The sequence below is a fragment of the Bos grunniens genome, chromosome 15 (assembly GCF_055505025.1).
Source record: "Bos grunniens cultivar Pamir isolate PY7600 chromosome 15, Bosgru_T2T1.0, whole genome shotgun sequence".
In the NCBI taxonomy this organism is placed as follows: domain Eukaryota; kingdom Metazoa; phylum Chordata; class Mammalia; order Artiodactyla; family Bovidae; genus Bos; species Bos grunniens.
This window is the reverse complement of record NC_141179.1, coordinates 28,248,798-28,270,150: the sequence shown is the minus strand read 5'-3', so window position 1 is coordinate 28,270,150 and position 21,353 is coordinate 28,248,798. Positions and strand designations below refer to the sequence as shown.

The window sequence follows — 21,353 nt, the reverse complement described above, 5'->3', positions numbered from 1 at the left end:
TCTTGTTCTTTCCATTATACCAGGTGTTAGGCACCCAAATTGAAAAGTGAAATTAAAAATAACCAGAATTCTATCACTGTCATTGTAACAGTGTTAATGTATAACCAGACAGCTTGCCTGTTTTGCATGATTCAGGCTGGAGGAGTAGAAGGAATGCTAAGGAAAATGACTGGCGATGTTAACAGCTGCCAGACTCACTCTAAATATGCTTATAATGTAAATGAAAGTAGTGCACTTACCATGCGTATGTAGCTTTATCATGTAATCGCCACCGTCCCCTTCCCTCATTAGACTTCAGTTTCTGAAGTCCTTCTACAGAGATTATACAGCTGCCACTGAAGACCATCCTGGAGAAGGAAATGGCAACCCCCTCCAGTATTCTTGCCTGGTGAATTCCACAGACAGAGGAACTTGGCAGGCTACAGTCCATGGGGTCACAGAGTTGGGCATGACTGAGCGACTAACACACACACACACACACACACACACACATGCTGAAGACCATAGCTGGTGGTAGGTAGCCAGGACCTGGAATTTTTGTCGGGGAGGAATATCTGGGGTCTCTATTATATACACAGAGTGTATGCCATAATCATGAATTCTTCTCCAATTGTGAAGTTTGAGGAGGTAAGAATTTCCTTCACTTAACAAAGTTTGGCTTATAGGCTGAAGACTCTACTAGATTTTATTACTCTTAATTCTTTAGCATTATCGTGCAAAATATTGGAGAAGAGTTATTGGATGATACTTTTGATGTACTTCCAAGGACCACTGAAGGGGATGTTAGTATGTGGGGTTGACATTATGGTGAAGCAGCACTTGGAAGCTGTGATTCAGCATTAGTCACTGGCTTTTGTGCTGGGTTGCCCTCAGCCGTCTCTTGCTTTAATTGTGGTGTGTCTCCGACATTTGATTACACAACTACCAAAGAGGCTGACCTTAGTGATAACCCAGTCACATTTCCAGATAGTAAAAATACTCAGGAAAAAAATTACTCATCTGTACCAGCTAGTGGTATTAGTTCTTCTCTGGGGAAATATTAACATGGTTTCTAGGTTATGCCCAATAATATGACAAAGATGAATGACCATTTAAGGAAAAAGGGCTATTTACGCTTTTTATTAGTGTTCTTGAAAAGTGGAGACATAACAGAATGTGCTTTCTGGACATACTCATTTTGGTATTTAATATGAGATCAGTTTTATATCTCTTTCATTGACTTTTTAAAATTTAAGTTTATTTTTTAACACCAAAAACATTCTGTGTTGGGGTGTAGCTGATTAACAATGCTGTGATAGTTTCCGGTGAACAGGGAAGGGACTCAGCCACACGTATGCCTGCATCCATTCTCCCCCAAACCCCCTCCCATCCAGGCTGCCACATAACACTGAGCACAGTTCCCTGTGCTACACAATAGGTTTTTGTTGGTTATCCATTTTAGATATAGCAGTGTGTACATGGCCTTCCCAAAGTCCTTAACCAGCAACCATAGTTTGTTTTCTAAGTTTGTGAGTCTCTTTCTGTTTTGTAAGTTCATTTGTATCATTTCTTTTTAGATTCCACATATAAGGGATGCCATATGATATTTCTCCTTCTTTGTCTGACTTACTTGACTCAGTTTGACAGTCTCTACATCCATCCATGTTGCTGCAAATGGCCTTATTTCATTCTTTTTAATGGCTGAGTAATATTCTAGTGTGTGTATGTCTGTGTGTGTGTACACACATCACATCTTCCTTATCCATTCCTCTGTGGATGGACATTTAGGTTGTTTCCATGTCTTGGCTATTATAAACAGTGCAGCAGTGAACATTGGTGTGCATGTATCTTTTTGGTCTTTGACTTTTAAAATCGTGAATGGGTAGGGTTCATTTTACCTATTTTTACCTAATTTCTTACCATTCTGTGTTTCCTTATTGCCTCATGAAATTGCCATGTTTAATCTTATTTAAAAAATAATCTCTTATCTGGAATGCCTATTCTTTTCTTCTTCTCCTTTTCTTTTCCATTTTTCCTTGTCCTATTCATCCACAGATATTTAAACGTTCCAGGCTGTGTGCCGGGCTTACGGTCTGTACCCTCATGACTTTACAGTGTATCCTAGTGTTGCTGATCCTGCTATGCCCTGCCTTCAAGGTTCAGCTCTTCTGACCTTCACATCATTTTCTTTGACTTTCTTTAACCTCTGTTGACCCATCCCTTTTATGAGCTCCACTGCTTTAAATCTGCTTTACACAATTTAGTGCTTATAAACATACATTAATCTAGTTTTACCAGAGTGTCAGTTCAGTTCAGTTTGGTCGCGTCTGACTCTTCGCCACCCTATGGACTGCAGCACGCCAGGCCTCCCTGTCCGTCACCAACTCCTGGAGTTTACTCAAACTTAGGTCCATTGAGTCGGTGATGCCATCCAGCCATCTCATCCTCTGTCGTCCCCTTCTCCTCCCACCTTCAATCTTTCCCAGCATCAGGGTCTTTTCAAACGAGTCAGTTCTTCACATTAGGTGGCTAAGGTATTAGAGTTTCAGCTTCAGCATCAGTCCTTCCAGTGAATATTCAGGACTGATCTCGTTTAGGATGGACTGGTCAGATCTCCTTGCAGTCCAAGGGACTCTCAAGAGTCTTCTCCACAAGAATCTTCTTGTGGAGACTCTCACAAGAGTCTTCTTCTTGTGCTTTTGAAACCACGATTCAAAAGCATCGATCTCTGGCGCTCAGCTTTCTTTATAATCCAACTCTCACATCCATACATGAATACTGGAAAAACAATAGCTTTGACTAGACGGACATTTGTTGGCAAAGTAATGTCTCTGCTTTTTAATATGCTGTCTAGGTTGGTCATAACTTTTCTTCCAAGGGGCAAGCGTCTTTTAATTTCATGGCTGCAATCACCATCTGCAGAGATTTTGGAGCCCAAAAAGATAAAGTTTGTCACTGTTTCCCCATCTATTTGCCATGAAGTAATGGGACCGGATGCCGTGATCTTAGTTTTCTGAATGTTGAGCTTTAAGCCACCTTTGTCACTCTCCTCTTTCACTTTCATAAAGAGGCTCTTTAGTTCTTCTTCGCTTTCTGCTATAAGGGTGGTGTCATCTGCATATCTGAGGTTATTGATATTTCTCCCGGCAATCTTGATTCCAGCTTGTGCTTCATCCAGCCCCGCGTTTCTCATCATGTACTCCGCATATAAGTTAAACAATCAGGGTGACAATATACAGCCTTGACATACTCCTTTCCCTATTTGGAACCAGTCTGTTGTTCCATGTCCAGTTCTAACTGTTGCTTCGTGACCTGTATACAGATTTCTCAAGAGGCCAGTCAGGTGGTCTGGTATTCCCATCTCTTTAAGAATTTTCCAGAGTTTATTGTGATCCACACAAAGGCTTTGACATAGTCAATAAAGCAGTAGATGTTTTTCTGGAACTTTCTTGCTTTTTTGATGATCCAGCGGATTTTGGCAATTTGATTTCTGGTTCCTCTGCCTTTTCTAAATCCAGCTTGAACATCTGGAAGTTCTCTGTTCACGTGCTGGTGAAGCCTGGCTTGGAGAATTTTGAGCATTACTTTACTAGTGTGTGAGATGAGTGCAGTTGTGTGGTAGTTTGAACATTCTTTGGCATTGCCTTTCTTTGGGATTGGAATGAAAACTGACGTTTTCCAGTCCTCTGGCCACTGCTGAGTTTTCCAAATTTGCTGGCATATGGAGTGTAGCACTTTCACAGCATCATCTTTTAGGATTTGAAATAGCTCAACTGGAATTCTGTCACCTCCACTAGCTTTGTGCATAGTGATGCTTCCTAAGGCCCACTTGACTTTGCATTCCAGGATGTCTGGCTCTAGGTGAGTGATCACACCATTGTGGTTATCTGGGTCGTGAAGATCTATTTTGTATAGTTCTTCTGTATATTCTTGCCACTTCTTAATATCTTCTGCTTTTGTTAGGTCATACCATTTCTGTCCTTTATTGTGCCCATCTTTGCATGAAACGTTCCCTTGGTATCTCTAATTTTCTTGACGAGATCTCTAGTCTTTCCCATTCTATTGTTTTCCTCTATTTCTTTGCACTGATCACTGAGGAAGGCTTTCTTATCTCTCCTTGCTATTCTTTGGAACTCTGCATTCAAATGGGTGTATCTTTCCTTTTCTCCTTTGCCTTTAGCTTCTCTTTTCACAGCTATTTGTAAGGCCTCCTCAGACAACCATTTTGCCTTTTTAAATTTCTTTTCTTGGGGATGGTATTCATCCCTGCCTCCTGTACAAACAATGTCACGAACCTCCATCCATAGTTCTCAGGTACTCTGTTTATCAGCTCTGATCCCTTGCATCTGTTTGTCATTTCCACTGTATAATCGTAAGGGATTTGATTTAGGTCGTATCTGAATGGTCTGGTGGTTTTCCCTACTTTCTTCAGTTTAAGTCTGAATTTGGCAATAAGGAGTTCATGATCTGAGCCACAGCCAGCTCCTGGTCTTGTTTTTGCTGACTGTATAGAGCTTCTCCATTGTTGGCTGCAAATAATATAATCAGTCTGATTTCGGTGTGGACCACCTGGTGATATCCATATGTAGAGTCGTCTCTTGTGTTGTTGGAAGAGGGTGTTTGCTATGACCAGTGTGTTCTCTTGGCAAAACTCTATTATTAATGCCTTTGCCTGCTTCATTCTGTACTCCAAGGCCAAATTTGCCTGTTATTCCAGGTATTTCTTGACTCCCTACTTTTGCAAGTAGGTTTTTTGCAAGTGTTGCAAGTGTAAGTTCCTCAAAGACAGAGACTGCCATGTTGATTTTTGTCCTGCACAATGCTAAGTCCAAGCATGTGGATAATAAAGGGGTTTTGATTCATCAGTCCCTGCTGAATGTCCAAGTTACTAGCTCTTGGAGTTTAGAAGTAGTTAGAAAGATTATGCTTTTTCCCCCTCTTATCTCCCAGTTGTTCACCTAACGTTTGCTATCTACTTGTATTAAGCTGTAGTCACAATGAAAGAAAATAACCCCAATGATTCGCTGTCTGCATTTATATTATTTTCTAGTGAAGAGTTTGTTTTTGAGCTGATTATTATATAGCGTCTTCCTTGGTTCCCTTTGTGGCTAGTGAGTGATGAATTTCACGGCTAAGGAAGAGAGCCAACCCAGTGTTGACCTGTCTGCATTGTGCCTATAATTTTCTGGGTTTAAATGCCCTACGTACTGTGCCTTAGTTCACGAAGTAACTTAATAGTCATTTTAAGTAAGTTACTTAATTTAATAGTAGCTTAACTTAAAATGGGAAGCTGACAATGTAAGAACTTAAAATTGAGCTCCTGAGATAGTCATAGAACGGAAAAGTAATCATTTAATAGGGCTTGCATTATTTACATTTATAAGACAGTGGAGTTCAAAACTTTTTCGATGGCAGAAACAAACACAATAATTATAAAGCAATTGTCCTTCAATTAAAAATAAATAAAATGTTTAAAAAAATTCCATGGAGTAGTAAATGAAATGTGGCAGCTTACCTGTGGAGGAAGGAGGCTGTGCCATTGGACTAAATGTTTTTCTGACTGTGCTGAAAGCTCTGAGGTAATGGCAGACTTCAGTATAAGGCCTGAGAAGGGCTGTTTTCTTGATTGAGAAGGAGAGTAGTGGGTCCTGAGAGATGGAAATGCCCTTCTGCATACTCCTAAAAATTAAGAGAGTTTGGCTGTGAAATTGAAGGAAGGCCAAAGAGCAGGAGAGAATAAATAAATTTTTTTCTCCTGAAGTAATCTGAGATCCTGACTTAAACAGACCATTTGATTAAAAAATTGTATGAGAAGTACTTCAAATGAGTTTCAATTGTTTATGTAATGTTTTATTATTTAATATTGGGTACATAGAGGTACATTATGTTATTTTTACAATTTGTGCCCAAAATATTTAACAATTATTATATGACAATAAAGAGATTTGAACATTGACTAGATATTTAATGCTAAGGAATTATTATCTTTTTAGGTAGAATAGTAATGTTATAATTGTGTTCAAAAGAAAAAAGTACTTACCTTTTAGAAATTTATACTCATGTAATGTGGATGACATTATATGGTGTCTGGGATCTGCTGGGGAGAGGAAGGAAAAAGAGGTCAGGAATATAGGTACAAATGGCTATGTGTTTATAGTTTTGTAGCTGTCTGATGGGTACAGGAGAGTCACTATACAGTTTCTTTCTTTCTACTTATGTGTGTATTTGAAAATTCTCATTATAATGACAACTAAAAAAAAAAAAAAGCCAAAGAAATCCACAAAAAAACCAAAAAGCCTAACAACTTAGATATAGAATTGTCAAACCTACACTTCTGGGCTTCCCTCATTGCTCAGTCAGTAAAGAATCTGTCAACAATGCAGGAGACCTGGATTCGATTCCTAGGTTGGGAAGATTCCTTGGAGAAGGAAATGGCAATCCACTCCAGTATTCTTGCCTGAAAAATCCCATGGACAGAGGAGCCTGGTGGGCTACAGTCCATGGGGTCTCAAGAGTCGAACATGACTTAGCGAGTCAACCACCACCACAACCACACTTCTGGCTTCTTCCAGCTTAACTCCAGATGAGTTCAGTTCAGTTCTGTCCCTCAGTCGTGTCCGACTCTTTGAAACCCCATGGACTGCAGCACACTATTCTTCCGTGTCCATCACCAACTCCCACAGCTTGCAGAAACTCATGTCCATTGAGTCAGTGATGCCATCCAACCATCTCATCCTCTGTCATCCCCTCCTCTTCCCGCCTTCAATCTTTTCCAGCATCAGGGTGATGCTTTCCAATGAGTCGGTTCTTTGCATCAGGTGGCCAAAGTATTGCAGCTTCAGCATCAGTCCTTCCAATGACTATTCAGGACTCATTTCCTTTAGGATTGACTGGTTGGATGTTGTAGTCCAATGGACCCTCAAGAGTCTCGCTCAGCTTTCTTTATGGTCCAACTCTCGTGTCCATACATGAGTACTGGAAAAACCGTATAGCTTTGACTAGACGGACCTTTGTTGGCCAGTAATGTTTCTGCGTTTTAATATGCTGTCTAGGTTGGTCATAGTTTTTCTCCCACTGAATAAACGTCTTTTAATTTCATGGCTGCAATCACCATCTGCAGAGATTTTGGAGCCCAGGAAAATAAAGTCTGTCAGTGTTTCCATTGTTTCTCCATTTGCCATGGAGTAATGGGACCGGATGCCATGATCTTAGTTTTTTGAATGTTGACTTTTAAGCCAGCTTTTTCACTCTCCTCTTTCACTTTCATCAAGAGGTTCTTTAGTTCTTCACTTTCTGCCATGTGGGTGGTGTCATCTGCATATCTGAGGTTATTGATATTTCTCCTGTCAGTCTTGATTCCAGCTTGTGCTTTGTCCAGCCCGGCATTTGGCATGATGTATTCTACATTTAAGTTAAATAAGCAGGGTGACAGTATACAGCCTTGATGGGCTCCTTTCCCAATTTGAAACCAGTCCATTGTTCTATGTCTGGTTCTAACTGTTGCTTCTTTTTTTTCTTAAATTTTTAAAATTAAAATTAATTATTTCTTATTGAAGGATAATTGCTTTACAGAATTTTGCCGTTTTCTGTCAGACCTCAACATAAATCAGCCATAGGTATACATATATCCCCTCCCTTTTGAAATTCCTTCCCATCTCCCTCCCGATCCCACCCCTCTAGGTTGATACAGAGCCCCGCCCGCCCCGCCCCCCAGCCCCATTTGAGTTTCCTGAGACATACAGCAAATTCCTGTTGGCTATCTATTTTACATATGGTAATGTAAGTTTCCTAAAGGAGACCAGTCCTGGGTGTTCATTGGAAGGGCTGATGTTGAGGCTGAAACTTTGGCTACCTCAGGAGAAGAGTTGACTCGTTGGAAAAGACCCTGATGCTGGGAGGGATTGGGGGCAGGAGGAGAAGGGGATGACAGAGGATGAGATGGTTGGGTGGCATCACCGACTCGATGCACATGAGTTTGGGTGAACTCTGGGAGTTGGTGAGGGACAGGGAGGCCTGGCATGCTGCGATTCATGGGGTCGCAAAGAGTCGGACACGACTGAGCAACTGAACTGAACTGAACTGAACTGAATGTAAGTTTCCATGTTACTCTTTACATACCATCTCACCCTCCCCATGTCCAAAAGTCTGCTTCTTGACCTGCATACAGTTTTCTCAGGAGGCAGGTAAGGTGTTCCCATCTCCTTAAGAATTTTCCAGGGTTTGTTGTGATCCAGAGTCAAAGGCTTTGGAGTAGTCAGTGAAGCAGATGTTTTTCTGGAACTTTCTTGCTTTTTCTGTGATCCAATAGATCTTGGCAATTTGATCTCTGGTTCCTCTGCCTTTTCTAAATCCAACTTGAACATCTGGAAGTTCTTGGTTCAAGCACTGTAGAAGCCTCGCTTGGAGAATTTTGAGCATTACTAACTAACTCCAGATAGAGCAAGTGAAACTATAGATTCTTGCTGATGTTGCTGAAATGGAATTTGGTTTAAGATTTTCATCCCCTCGAGTTGGGAAACTGTCTGTAATACAGTATCATTGAGAAGGCAACAAGCTCTACTTTCGTCTTTCCAACAGTGGGGTGACTTACCCCAGGATGGAAGTCATACTGTCCATCTCCAAGTCTCTTCCTTTCTGTAGGTGAAGAAATACTGATTTAAAAAGCAGTACAAGATTAGAGAACAGGAAAATATGGTTTAAAATTAAATGCCACATTTTATAGTTCTGAGCAAGCACTAGAAATTAAGAAAAAGGAGTGAACGTTTTTGTTCACTAAGATGTTAATCTTAGCCTCCTAATTTATCTTCCCCTCAGGGATCATTTCAGTTCAGTTTAGTCGCTCAGTTGTGTCCAACTCTTTGGGACCCCGTGGACTGTAGCCTACCAGGCTCCTCTGTCCATGGGATTTTCCAGGCAATAGTCCTGGAGTGGATTGCCATTTCCTCTCCAGGGGATCTTCCCAACCCAGGGATCGAACCTGGGTCTCCTGCATTGTAGACAGACGCTTTACCGTCTGAGCCACCAGGGAAGGATAAGCAGTTTTTATTAGGGCAGCGACTTTGGGATCACCTTTAAACACAGTAGAAGAGTTGGATTGCTGACAGAAGTAGGGGCACAGTGTGTCCAGGGAGGGAAGATACTACGTTTGGGGAAAGTAAATGAATTTGGATTGATATATGAGATGTTTTAGATAGATGAGATTGGGTCACTTTCATGAAAGACATGACTTTTTAGCTGAGGCAGTTGGGCTTGCTTTTGTAGTCTCTAGGGAGCCATTTTGCGGTGCAGTACCATTTTTGACTCTTAATATACCTAGTTATTAATTTGGTTTGATGATATTTTAGATATTCTTAGCTGCATGCTTTTTGCATGGAGAATATAACTTTCCTGTATAACTTAAATTTGTTTTCACAAAAATTCTTTATTTTTTGCAGTGTCTCAAAAGGGTTATTCAGAGACCATAATTTATTCTGTTTCAAAAAGGGGAGGGACACTGGGGTGCCCAGAGGTTTTGTCAATCAGTTGCTAAGTCTTGTCCGACTCTGCGACCCTATGGACTGCAGCATGCCAGGCTTCCCTGTCTTTCATTATCTCCCAGGGTCAGTAACCTTAATAAAGTGTGACACAGTGGCAGATCTGGGTTCAGATCAGTATCTTGGGTGTTGAACTCCGCTTCTCCCTTCACTTTATATTAAAGGTATTTGTTTTGAGTTGTGTAGTGCTCAATGTTGACTTTAGGCATTTTCTGCATTTTCTTGCCCCACCTTCTTCTTGGGACTATATATTTTTCTTTGCCCTTATTATTTTTTTTTCCTTTTTCTCTTTTTCTTTCTTTATTTTTTCAGCCACATCCCACATCCTGCATGCGGAATCCTGTTTCTCAACCAGGGATCAAACCAGTGCTCCCTGCAATAGAAGTGTGGCGTCCTAACCAGTGGACCTCCAGGGAATTCCCAACCCTTAGGTTTTAAATGTGGTTCTTGGCAGTTTTTTCAGCAGATCAGGACTCAACACTTTGTTTATCCCGTCCTGTCTGTTTGGTGGTAGTTGTTTCGTTACCATTGATAAACCTGCCCGTTGTAATGTTATGCCCCTAACTCACGCTCTGACTGCTATCACTACGTATCTTACTTCCCCAACGCCCTGCAGTTTATACAATGGGATGATAATCCCAGCCTTTTCTGAGATTTTTTTTTTGTGTCAATGATCTGAAAGTATCGAGTGGAAAGTACTATAAACACCTTAGGAAACATGATAATTTTATAGATTTTTTTCTCCCAAATAAAATTTTAATATTCTTAATCAACTTGATTGATGTATAATTTGCATTCAGTAAAATTGAACTGTTTTATATGATTTGCATTTTGACAGACAAACTCATCCAAATAGTGGTCATATAATCAAGATGTAAGAACTTTTCTGTTATTCCCAGAGGTTCCTTCTGTGCCCTTTGCATTCATTCTCACCCCTCTTTACCCCTAGAAATTCGCTGGTTTGCTGTCATCATAGGTTAGCTTTTCCTTTTCTGGACTCTCGTGTAAACAGTCTTAGCCAGGATGTGCTCTTCTTTCATTAGCATCCTGTGTTTAGGATCCTTCATTGTTGCTGCCTTTATCTGTGGTTTGTTGCTTTTTATTGCTGAGTGGTATGTGGGAGCACTGTTGCATTGTAAGGACTGTAAGAGGATTTGCTTATGCATTCATCTGTATCTAACACTTGAATTGTTTGTAGATTTTGGCTATTATGAATAAAGCTGCTATGAACTTGATGTGAAATATTGGGTAGACTTATATTTTATCCTCTTGGGTAAACACCTTGGAGTGGAATGGCTGGATCAGATGGTTGGTAGGTGTGTGCTTAACTTTTTAAGAAACTGCCAAATTGTCTTCCAGAGCGGCTGTACTGTCTTACATTCTGTCTAGCAGTGTATGAGAGTTCTTGTTTCTTCTTATCCTCACCAACACTAGGATGATAAAGTTTTGGCCACTCCCGTTCTAATCATTGTGGAGTGCTATCTTGTGGTTTTAATTTACATTTTCCTAATAACTAATGATATTGACATCTTACTTACTTTCTAGCTGTTTCTCTTCTTTGGTGAAGTGTAGTAATACTTGTTCAGATCTTTTGCCCATTTAAAAAAATTGGGTTGTTTTCTTAGTGTTGAGTTTCGAGCATTCTTTATATATTCTTGAAACAAGTCCTTTATCTGATAAATGCTTCGCAAAGATTGTCTTCCTTTGATTTATCTCTTCATCCTTTTAACAGTGTCTTTTTTTTTAAATTAAAAATTTTTATTGGAGTTTGGTTGATTTGTTGCTCAGTCATGTCTGATTCTTTGCAACACCATGGGCCGGAAGCCAGCCAGGCTCCCCGTCTGTGGAATTCTCCAGACAAGAATACTAGAGTGAGTTGCCGTTTCCTCCTCCAGGGGATTTTCCCAATGCAGGGATTGAACACAGGTCTCCTGCATTGCAGGTGGATTCTTTACCGTCTGAGCCACAAGGGAAGGTTGATTTACAGTGTTAATTTCAGGTGTACAGCAAAGTGAATCAGGTATACAGCAAAGTGAATCAGGTATACATGTATCAACAGTGTCTTTTAGGAGCAAGAGTTTTTATTTTGAGTTCCAGCTTATCCATTTGTTCTCTTATGAATTGTGCTTTTGGTATCATTTCTAAGAAATCTTTGCCTTTAACCCATAACTGAAGCACATGAAAACTGTCTTCCAGCTACTTCTCAGGTACCCAGGTCAGTGGCAATGTCTTGTTTATTAATCATCAGATTTTAATAATATTAAAGAAAATAATTTCTGTGCAGTAATACCCATCCATATCTAACATGGTTTATAGAAAGATCATGTTTTCTAGTGAAGACCAGATTCCCTCCTTAGTGTAAAGATGTCAGGAATCTTAGATTGATACAAGTTAAAAAAAAAAAATTAATCCATCTTAGTTCAAGGGATAAAGTTTACTAAAATCAATTTATGAAGATTTCAAAAGATTTGAAGATATTGAAGAAAGGTGCTAGATTTGTGTGAAAATAGCCCCTTTGTTGATGAAACAGATAATAAATTTTGATAAACTCCTTTACAAACAATAGTTTACCTTATAGCATACTTAAGTTTCCATGCTCTTGAATGAACTTCAGTATAAGCTTTAAAATTTGTTTCTCATGATTTTCAAAAGTTTATAGCTTGTCTGACTTGCTGTAAGTAAAATGGAATATTCATTTCCTCCCATTGCTCCTGCCTTGCAGGAGGATTCTTTTCCATTGAGCCACCAGGGATTGGTAAGAGACAAGTTATTTTCTATGGGATCCATCTAATTTCTCTACAGCACAAGATTTTTAGCAATTAAAAGGCAAATGCACTTATGATCTATTACTAAATTGTGTCCGACTCTTTGTAACCTCATGGACTGTAGCACGCCAGGCTCCTCTGTCCTCCACCATCTCCTGGAGTTTGCTCAAATTTGTGTCCATTGAATCAGTGATGCTATCTAACCATCTCATCCTCTGCTGTCCCCTAAGATCTATTAATTAACTATAAGTAATATTTTGAGTGTTTTAAGAGAACTCAATTTGTAGGGCATTTAGTTATTAATTACTCTGCCTTTTCTAAGTAGAAAGAACTTAAGTTGAAGTTCTGTGCCTTTTCCAAAAAAGGCTGTTGTAGATTTATGAGTAGACAATCAAGATCTGAGTAGCAGCCAGAAATTATAAGTACAAAATCTAAAAAGATAACATGCTCAGTTATATTGTGTGCTTAGTTGCTTGGACATATCCTGCTCTTTGTGACTCCACAAACTGTGCCCTGCCAGACTCTTCTGTCCATGGGATTTTTCAGGCAAGAGTACTGGAGTAGGTTGCCATTTCCTCCTCCAGGGGATCTTCCTGACCCAAGGATCAAATCCATGCCTCCTGTATCTCCAGCATTGCCGTTAGATTCTTTACCCACTGAGCTAAATTGTATTGTTCCTCCTAACCTGTGGCAGTATTTATCATAGAGAAGAAATGTGAATGATGGTTAAACACAAAACTACTGCTGAAGGTAAAATGCCTGGTAGTTGAATTGGAAGAAAATAAATTTCCTCCGCAGTCTCTGTTATCCAGTTTTGAGAGTCAGTAATCTCAGAAAGATTGAAGGCAGGAGGAGAAGGGGAGGACAGAGGATGAGATGGTTGGATGGCATCACTGACTCGATGGACATGAGTTTGAGGAAGCTCTGGGAGTTGGTGATGGACAGGGAAGCCTCGCGTGCTATAGTCCATGGGGTTGCAAAGAGTCAGACACGACTGAGTGACTGAACTGAATCTCAAAAAATAAAGAAAAAGCAGTTAAGAAAGGGAGACCATAAATTTGTATGCTGTTTTTATTTAAAATAAAATGAAAAGATAATTGTCTCTAGAAAATAAATTATCTTTGTAATTGTCTTTAGAAGATAATTACAAAAGATGTAGGGTTATGTAACTTTTAGTGTTTCTCTGATGATAAAGAAGTATGTTATAAATTGGATAAAACAAGCACTCTGTGTTGTTTAAATTTTTTTTCTTGGCAGTTACTGACAAATTACACTCAAGAGCAAGCTTAGGAGCTTGTTTGGGACAGGAGCAAGCCCAAACTTAAAAATACTGAGGAATTTTGACTTTAGTTTTGAGCCTGTTTTCTCTTGACCAGTCCGAATGTTTAATGCTGTACTTTTACAGGCACATTTTCCCCCCCTAGATCTTTCTGATGATATGCCCATTGGTGTATAATAAAGTTATCAGTGTACCTGAAGAGGTTTTTGTTTTGTTTTTCTTGGAGTAGAGTGTGCCTTTCTAGTGTTACTTGACAAGGCTTGTCTTTATCTTCTAAGTGAGGAATCTTAAGAAACTTCACTGAGAACTTAAGAACTTAAAACCTGGGAATGCTCTCCTCCTGATAATTCTTTTTACTCACATCTTTATTGATAAGTCAGGCCAAAGGGATTGTTTACCTTTTGAAAAAGGGAAACCAGGTCCTACAGTTTGTTTTGGTTGCAGATAGCCTGGCAGCTGAATTTAGATTGAGCAGAGGGTGCTGCCGTGCTTAGGGGTTCTGTGTCTGGACGCTGTAGAAACCAAGGTGCTGTGCCAGTTATTATTATACATAAATGGTGAAAGGTAGTGAATCTTTGCTTTGCTTTGTGCAAGGATTCCAACCTCACCAGTTTAAGGTTTCATTGTGGTCATGGTCATATCTTCTGAGACAAAGATGCTGATTATTTTAGCTTCAACTTGTTTGAGCGACAGTATTAGGGAAAGGTGAGGGTGCTGGATTCCAACAACTAGTAGTATATATTTATTAAATTCAGGTCTAATGATGTGAAGAATAGTTAGGCGAACCTACGTGTAATACATTTTGCTAAGTATAGTAGTAAGAAAACCTCTGGGTAGTCATATTAATGTAATTCATGATAGCAGCTACAGACTTCTAAGTGCATTATAGAAAACTAGGAAAACTAATTTCCATTTCATCCAGAGCAGAAGAAGGTAATATTCTAATTTCAGCAAAAGGCAACTTTTAAAAACAAACAAATTTGAACCACTTTGTGTGTTTTTAATATGTAAAAAATTTTTTTTCACCTTTTCTCATATGTTTTACTTCTTAGTCATTTACTTCCAGTAGTTTCTAAATTGGTTGAGGGAATTAAAGTGGTAGCTAAGTTCCCTCTGTACAAGATTTTCCTGCTGTGTGTGCGAACTGCTTTTTCTGGAAAAACCCTTCCACTGGCAGTTCTTGAGGGCATGTACTTTTTCCACACAACGATTTAGGGGCTGAAGCCTGCGTTTAGTCAGAGGTGACAAATGGTTCAAAAAACTTTTTTCCAGTTTAGTGAGAACTGATTCAGAATTGAAACTGAAGTGGATATGGAGTTACTTGCAGTTACTCTTAAACAGTTGCTGTCTGTTACTGTTAGGCATATTTTGGACATGTGGGTTCCATATCAATATTTGATGTTATGTTGCTAAATTTCTTGTCTGGTTTAGACACTTCACTTTTGAAGTTAGGTTGGAACCGGCTTTGAACAGAGGGCCACTGGAAATTGAATATAGTGGTCTATGTGGGGAGGACAAAAAATTGGCATATTTTTGCTTAAGAATTCTTAGGAAAATTTTGATAATGTGAAGATATATTTTCCAAATGTCATATGATTTTGAGGTTAAGTAGCTGTAGGGAAAGCCAGGAAGCTTTCTTCTTGAAAGTATTTGCCTTTTATGCTAAAACTTCCAACACTCAGTATTTGTTCTTTTATAACTAAACAATGATAAGTTTTTAATTTTTTTTTTTTTTAAGTTTTTAAAAAATTCATTGTAATGTAAAAATGTCAGTCTGTGCAGAAGTTTATAAAGAAAAAGAAAGTCCCCCATTCTCACGTTTTGTTCTCTAGATTTAACTACTAAAAGAGATCAGTCCTGGGTGTTCATTGGAAGGACTGATGCTAAAGCTGAAACTCCAGTACTTTGGCCACCTCATGCGAAGAGTTGACTCATTGGAAAAGACCCTGATGCTGGGAGGGATTGGGGGCAGGAGGAGAAGGGGACGACAGAGGATGAGATGACTGGATGGCATCACCAACTCGATGGACGTGAGTCTGAGTGAACTCCAGGAGTTGGTGATGGACAGGGAGGCCTGGCGTGCTGCGATTCATGGGGTCGCAAAGAGTCGGACACGACTGAGCGACTGAACTGAACTGAACAGTATGATATATGTACTTCCATGTCTTTTTCTGTGCACATAAAAATATTTGTAGGTAAATTTCTTTGTTTTGTTCTACTGCAGCTTTTGTTGTTTACTCTCTTTGCACGTGAAGCCTACTTTATTCCTCCACCCCCATTTTTTTGTTGTTGGGTTTTTGAAAGACTTTTTTTGTTCATGTATAGGACTTTTAAAAAATCATATATAGTTTTTAATCCTGTGTTATGTATGGTGTATTTTCTCTCAGCTTATTATTTAACTTTCAACTTTTGTAGTATCTTTTGTCATATAAAAGTTTTTTAAAAAACTAAAGTTCTAGTATGATTTTTGGGTTTTATGTGTGCTTAGGAATGTAAATGTCCTATATTTTCTTCCAGTGCTTTATAAACTTATTTTTAATATTTAGGTTTTTAATCCACTTGGAATATATTTTCAGTATAATATGAGATAAAGATCTGACTTTAAAAATACTAATAACCAACTTCTCGTAATTTATCACTTACTTGCATGTTTGAAATGGTCTCGTTAACATATAGTCTTAATAAAGCCTACTTACTGTGTACCTGTGCTACATGTTTTAATTAGTCACTTTAGCATATATTTCAAAATTTATTAAGTATTACAATTAATTCTCCCTTTTTAGACTTTCATAATCATCAGCAAACAATAATTTGGGTTCTTCCAGTATTTATACTCCTTTTTTAGTGACGTTGAAGAAGAGCCATGATGCCAGTAATACCACCTGAGATGCTGTGCTCCTCAACCTTATTAGGCACAGAAATCATCCGGGAGATCTTACCAGAAAGCAAACTCAGTAAGTCTGGGCGTGCCTGAGCGGCTGCGTTTCTGATGAGCCCCCGGGTAATGCTGGTTTACAAGCTTACAGACCTTGTTTTGAGTAACAAGGAGCTAATATTTATTGAATACTTGACGTGTTCTGGTCACCGTGCTGAGTGCTGTACATGTGTAGACGCAGTCTTAACTCCTTGATGATTAGCACCCCCTTTACCGGTGAAGAAACCGAGACTTAGACAAGTTAATGACTGCCCACAACGACACAGCCACTAAGTGGACGAGCCGGCCCAAGCTCAGGCAGTTTGTAGCCTTCAGCTCTTGGATATATTTCTTCAATAGCAGATATTATTTTCTCTGTGTGACTCACATGGTAATGCTCTTAGTTTAGTTTTCGTTTTAAATTAATAGGCTTTACTTTTGGAAACAGTTTTAGATTTACAGAAAAATTAGGCAGAATGTAGAGAATTCCATGTACCTCCTTCCCTTCCCTCCCCTAATATTAGCATCTTTGTGTTAGTGTGGTACATTTGCTATAACTAATGAGCCAATACTGATAACATTATTTTAGACTAAAGTCCATAGTTTACCTTAGGGTCCACATTTTATCTTGTACATTCTGTGGATTTGGACTAATGTGTAATGTCATGTACATACAATTGTGGTATCACACAGAATACTTTCTCTGCCCTAAAAATACCCCATACTCCACTTATTCCTCTCTTCCTCTCTCCTCCAGGCCTCAATCCTGGCAAATATTGGCCTTTTTTACTGTCTCCATAATTTTGCCTTTTCCAGATTTCTGGAATCATAGTTGGAATCATAAGAGTATGTAGCTTGTTCGAGTTGGCTTCTTTCACTTAGCAGTATGCATTTAAGATTCTTCTGTGTCTTTTTGAGGCTTGGTAGCTTATATCTTTTTATAACTAAATATTTCATTGTCTGGATATACCATAGTTTATCAATTTACTGAAGCTATCTCGTCTACTTCCAAGTTTGGGCAATTATGAATAAAACTATTATAAACATCCACATGAAAATTTTTGTGTGGACTTAAGTTATCAACTCATTGGGGTAAATATCTTGGAGCGTGATTACATGGCTAGATTATATGGTAAGAGTATGTTTAGTTTTGTCAGGAACTGCCAAATTGTCTTCCAAAGTGACTGTACCATCTTGCATTCCTGCCAGCAATGAAATAGAGTTCCTATTTCCCATTTTCGCTAGCATTTGGTGTTACCAGTGTTTTGGATTTTGGCCATTCTAATAGGTCATAGTGATAATCTTTTTTTTTTTAATTTGCAGTTCACTAATAACATTTGAAGCATGTATCTTTTCATATGTCTGTGTATCTTCTTTGGTGAGGTTGAGATCTTTTGCCCATTAAAAAAAGTGTTTTTTTTTTTTCTATTGAGTTTTAAGAGTTCTTTGTATATTTTGGATACCAGTCCTTCATTAGATTTATGTTTTGCAAAGATTTCCTTCCAGTTTTTGAGGCTTGCTCTCCAGTTGTGACAAATAATCAAGCAAGTTTCCTTCTGTGTTTGCCTAAGAGCTTTTTATCAGGAATGCCTTATAGCATGGACATCTTTGAAGATGATTTGGCTGAATGAATAGATGAAGCTTTGTTTTTCAGAAGGCATCCTTGTTGTATTCCAGATACTTTAAAACACATTCCTTGTGGTATTATATTTAAGAATGTAATTGAAAATTTAATTCTTATCCTTGTAAATAGCTTATTCTTACTCCTTCCATGATCTCATGTGCCTTTCATGTCCAACTTGTTTGCTTGTCCAGGATCCTAATCTCATTCTGGCTGGATCTTCTCTTTGCAACTATCTGTCCCTCCACTGGTCTGTAGCAGTCTTTTCCTGCGGCCAGTCAGACTTCCACCTCTGAAATCATAAGTTTGGAAATTTGGCTCTCTGAACATGGTTTCCTGCCTTCTCAGGTTGCCATTTGCTGAACTTATTCTCTCATTTCACCGAGGCCTCCAGCCCCTTAAATCTTCTCTGTCCCCAGATCTGTACTGTTGCTCCTGGGATTGTAGCCCATATGGACACCATAGCTGATCACTTGCGATGAGTCATGGGTGCCCTCGGTTCCCTCGCACCCTTGCTCTTCTCTCCCGTGGGTCAGGCAGGTCTCCAGCTGTGGGTGAACAGTGCTGCCCATTTTCTGTGTTCCTGCCATAGAGCTTCAAGAAATGACTGAATCGTATTCATTTGTTCTCTTACTGACTCATGAGGCACTCCGCTCCCATATATGCTTGTTATTCTCTTTAGTAGTCTTCTTACTTGTCTGTGGTTGATTTCATTTCTCCTTCACCAGAATGACTGTTTTTTCTAAACAGAACTCAGGTTCACCTCCCTCTGCCACAGAAGATTCCATATACTCCAGCAAAGTGATCTTTATAAAAAGAAGGAAATCCAGCAAATCTATTATTTCTTGTGTGATCCCTTTTGTTATTCAGATAAAGATAAAATGTTAAGTTTAACATGCCCTTTCTGGTTTTCCAGCCTCATCTCTCTCCTCTCAGAGCTCCTGTTTCACGGGCTTTTTTTCAAATCCGTCACATGCCAAGCTCATTCTTAGCGTAGGGTAGTTATATATGTTCTTTCCTCGGCCAGACAGGTTTTCTCTTTTGGTGTTTAATTCAGACTCCTCTTTGAGACATATATGTCAGTTCCTTGGAAAGGCTTATTCCTAACCTTCCATTGGCCTGAAGATAGATTAAATTCTCCCTGAAATAGTTAATGGTCAGGAGAGTAACAATAACAGTAGACGTTTGAGTGTTTGTATGTCAGACACCCTTCCAAGCACTTTATACATGTGGACTTTTTTAGTTTTCACAGCAATCTGATAGGCTAGAGAGATGGGTAAGTACATAGGACCTAGAATTGTCCCCACTTCAGATGGGGAAACTGAAGTGGAGAGTGTTAAGTCGCTTGTCCAAAGTCACATAGCCATTTGGTAGGAGCACTGGGATTTGAACCCCAGCAGTCAGTCCCTAGAGCCTGTGTTCTGAACTGCTGTGCTGTGCTGTGTCGTTTCTGACTAATGTCCACCTTCCTTGGTAGCTGTTGAGTTCCTTGAATTCAGAGATGGCACCTGTCTGGTTAGTTTTGGATTCTCCAGGGGCCTAGAACAGAGCCGGAAGTGAGGAGGCTAGGACACAATGAGTGAGTAAACAGAGGCTTTCAGTGTGAAGGTCCTCAGTTTCCTCCCCTTCTGCTTAAAAATGAAAAATTCCTTTGATCGAAAGAAGACGTGCCCTATTTATTTCAAAAGTTAACCCCTCTACCTGTTTACCTTTGATATCCTAAAAGCAATATGTGCACTTGGTAAGTAAGAACAATTAGTGTAACTGTATTCCTCCATTTTCTTTCTTGCTTAACCATTACCATTTTTTCAGAGGTATCAACTATTAGCAGTCACATGTATGTCTCCTCCTATACATACACAAACTGTATGGACACTTTAAATACCATACCATTGTAAGTTTGTTTTTATATTAAGAGCTAATGTTTTATACTGAACTGTAGTTTTGGAAGATATCACTATTGAGGGAAATTAGGTAAAGAGTGTAAGGGATATCTCTGTATTATTTCTTCTATTTTTTGGCTCTGCTGCATGGCTTGTAGGATCTTAGTTCCCCTTGCAGGGATTGAACCCATGCCCTCGGCAGTGTACCTTAACTGATGAACTTTTATTTCTGTTTTTTCACTTTCCCAAAACTACGGAACGGGAAACATCCTTGCATTCATAGCTTTATACTTGCTTGGATATGAATGCACAGACAAGTTTTAGAAGAGCAGAACTGGTTGGAAGGTGTGTGCATTTGGACTTCTGATGAGAGCTGGCAGGTTACTCTGCATCTGGTTTCTGCTCTGAGCAGCAGCTGGGAGGAGCCTGTGCTCTGTGCAGGCACCGTCACTGGCCTCCTCCTGTCTCTCTGCTGCTTCTGTGGGACTTTTAAAAATGAGTCATTTCCCACTTAATATCTCTCCTTCTCTGCTGGCTCTCTTCTCTCTGCCCATTCTGTAACACAGCAGTCTCCAACCTTTTTGGCACCAGGGACCGGTTTTGTGGAAGACAATTTTTCCACAGACCAGAAGTTAGGGGATGGTTTCGGGATGATTCAAGCCCATTACATGTATTGTGTACTTTATTATTATTACATCAGCTCCACCTCAGATCATCAGGCATTAGATCTCAGAGGCTGGGGTGGTTGTTGTTTAGCTGCTAAATCGTGTCCCACTCTTTGTGACCCAATAGACTGCAATATGCCAGGCTTCTCTGTCCAGACAAGAATACTGGAGTGGGTAGCTGTTCCCTTCTCCAGGGCATCTTCCCAACCCAGGGATCGAACCTGGGTCTTCTGCATTGATTGCAGACAGATTCTTCACCGTCTGAGCCACCAGGAAGCCCTACTGTCTCCTGGAGTTTGCTCAAATCATGTCCATTGAGTTGGTGATGTTATCTAACCATCTCATCCTCAGAGGTTGGGGACTCCTGTGCTAACAGATCCTCTGCATCTATAGGGCTTTTCTTCAGCTCTTTGTATCATTTGACACTGTTAACTACCGTGTTCTTTTTTAAGGGCATCCCAGGTGGTGGTGGTGGTGGTAAAGAACACACCTACCAGTGCATCTATAGGGCTTTTCTTCAGCTCTTTGTATCATTTGACACTGTTAACTACCGTGTTCTTTTTTAAGGGCATCCCAGGTGGTGGTGGTGGTAAAGAACACACCTACCAGTGCAGGAGACATAAGAGGTGCAGGTTCAATCCCTGGGTCCAGAAGACCCCCGGAGGAGGAAATGGCAACCCACTCCAATATTCTTGCCTGGAGAATCCCATGGAC

The 21,353-nt window shown here is 39.6% G+C and overlaps 1 protein-coding gene across 8 annotated transcripts in view; it reads left to right on the top strand.

The window, feature by feature from the left end:
* SIK3 (SIK family kinase 3) overlaps positions 1–21,353 on the top strand; it is a 266,066-nt gene that overhangs the window by 27,663 nt on the left and 217,050 nt on the right. For 2 of the 8 annotated variants that reach the window (XM_086339378.1, XM_086339377.1), the window contains exon 1: positions 16,405–16,510. The exons of the other annotated variants lie outside the window; for them this stretch is intronic. The gene's annotated coding sequence lies outside the window, so the exon portion shown is untranslated. Of the gene's footprint in view, positions 1–16,404; positions 16,511–21,353 lie in introns of those variants that run through there. 8 annotated transcript variants of the gene reach the window in all.